The sequence below is a fragment of the Chenopodium album genome, chromosome 17 (assembly GCF_948465745.1).
Source record: "Chenopodium album chromosome 17, dcCheAlbu1.1, whole genome shotgun sequence".
NCBI classification, from domain to species: domain Eukaryota; kingdom Viridiplantae; phylum Streptophyta; class Magnoliopsida; order Caryophyllales; family Amaranthaceae; genus Chenopodium; species Chenopodium album.
The window spans coordinates 30916868-30919390 of record NC_137850.1 but is presented as its reverse complement, the minus strand read 5'-3'; the positions used below and the strand labels follow the sequence as shown (position 1 = coordinate 30919390).

The following is a 2523-nucleotide window of genomic DNA, read 5'->3' as shown; positions in this document are numbered from 1 at the left end:
GTCTCTCGGAATTTAAACCTTGAGATCGTAGAGAAGAAGGGCTAGCATACTCTTTCAAAACATTTGCCAATTGAGAAATTTGATTCTCCAACATCTTACTATGAGCCATCATGTCATTAAACTTCTTGTCACTAGATGACATGTAAGTGTTCAACACCTTGATTTGATTTTCAATGACATCCTCCAAACTACCTCTAGAAGAAGATGGTTGGGCATAAGAGCTATCATTTTGACCTTGAGCCTTTGGAGTGAAACCGGTTGGGGACCCCTTTGATTGTTATTTTGAAAATTTCCCCGATTTTGGTTACTCCAATTGCCCCGACCTTGATTTTTGCCACTTTGGTTATGATTACCATAATTTTGATTATGGTTCCCATATCCTTGGCCTTTGTTTTGACCGGCTATAGTCACCTTGGAAACCTTGGTTTCTATAACCCCCATTGTGGTTATAATTATCAAAATTCCTATTATGATAGTTCCTATTCCCATTATATCTTTGATTATCAAATCTAGGTCCAACATTGTTATTAGACACATAATTCACATGTTTATTCTCATTGCCAACATAGTCATCACATCCATCAAAAGAAGTATTATGACAATTTGAGCATCATGATCATATGAATCACACAAATCACAAAACATATAGCCACTAGACATGTTGCTAGAAGGAAGGGGATTTGAATTAGGAAATGTACCTCTCCCCTTATTTTGGGAGGGAAGAATCAGTGCTTCTGATGAAGCACTGTCAAGTTTGGCTTTAATAGAGGTAATTTCCTTTCCTAATTCCGAGATTTGTGAGACAAGTTGTTGATGGCATTTATATGATCAACCGAGTACACCGAAGCACCACTTTTTCTTGTTGTTTCACGCTCTTCATCTTGCCAATCCATATATGCCTCACTACATCTTCAATGACGTCCACCACTTCCTCCTCCGTCTTGTTCATTATTGGTCCTTCGGCTCCCGCATCAAGGCAAGATTTTCCTCTAGGGCTTAGACCACCATAGAAGATTTGGATGATTTGATAGGTAGGAATCCCATGGTGTGGGCACACTATTTGGTATTCCTTATACCTCTCCCATGCCTCAAAAAGACTTTCATTGAGCTTTTGCTTGAAGCTTTGAATGAGAGCTCTTGCTTCGACCATCTTCTTTTTATGGGTAGAACCGAGATAGAAACTCCTTAGTCACTTCATCCCATGTCCTTAAGGAGTTTGTTTCACCTCTTTGTCCAACCACTTCAATGCACATCCAATGAGAGAAAAATGGAAAAGCTTAAGGCGAATAAACTCTTGAGAAACCCCACTCACTTTGATAGTGTTGCAATACTTCTCGAAATCGTTAAGATGGCTGAGAGGACTCTCATGCTTTGCACCACTAAATTGATGCCTCTCTATCAAAGTAATCATGGCCGGTCTAATCTCAAAGTCATTTGCCGGTGTCATAGGTAGAGCAATCCCACTCTCATACCTATAGGCTTTCGGAACTTCCAACTCCTTTAATGCCACTCTATTGTTATATCCCATGATGACTTGCTATTCTTCTTGGCTTGGAGAACGTCTAGCAACTCTCAACTTTGTAATTGTCGTTTCATTTTCTGGGTCGAAAGGCAATAGAGAACGAGCACAAGATCTACGCATACAATCTCAAAGAAAAGGTTAGTAGCACGGCTACAAATGTAGCCTAAACGAAAGAAAATCTTTTTGTATTTTTCAAATAAAATGGATTAGACTTAATCAACAATAGCAAATAACCATGTTTTTCCCGGCAACGGTGCCATTTTTGACGCGGGGAAAACCTAGGTTATTGATTTCTATGTATCCCCCGATCAAAACCAAATTTATAACCAAACCCAACCCTAAGTATAGGGGTAAGTCCAGGTCGAACCCAAGCTAAGGGAATGAGGTATAAGTTAAAGTCTCAAGTTAAGCTATCCCGAAATCTATGTAAGGGTTGGTCTAAACAAACTAAATAACGCTACTAAATGAATAAAAGAATGATATTAAGGATGCTAGGGAATTAGGATCCACATGCACTCATGACAATCGTACTGATTGGGAAAGAATTCAACCAATCAAACAATGTGAAAAAAGGTAGGAAATGCAATCAAAATCACTTAAAAAGCTATTTGGTAGGGTCAAGCTAGATGTCTCTACAAATGACTTCAAAGGAAAATCGCAAAACAAGATCAATCGATAATAATAGCTTCCAAATCAATTTTTCGTATCAATGAAAACTATTATGCAATCTAGCTTGATAGTTAAGGTTGATCACTCCTCAAGATATCAAACACATGCACAAATTTCACCAACCAATTTAATCACAATGTTGATCAACCAAAATCCCCCAATTAGCCATGAATTATTACTTATACATGCTTCACCATATCCCTAACAAGCAATCTACTCACTACACATTGCAAAATTGAATAGCAAAACTAAACTAATCACAAATTTCATCATCAACATTGTATTCAAAATATACTCAAACTATCAAAAATCAAATCAAACAAACAACAAGT

The 2523-nt window shown here is 37.7% G+C and overlaps 1 pseudogene; it reads left to right on the top strand.

Moving 5' to 3' along the window:
• The first annotated feature begins 1037 nt into the window (after positions 1-1037).
• On the top strand, positions 1038-1135 carry LOC145590388 (small nucleolar RNA R71; annotated as a pseudogene).
• The last annotated feature ends 1388 nt before the right edge of the window (positions 1136-2523 follow it).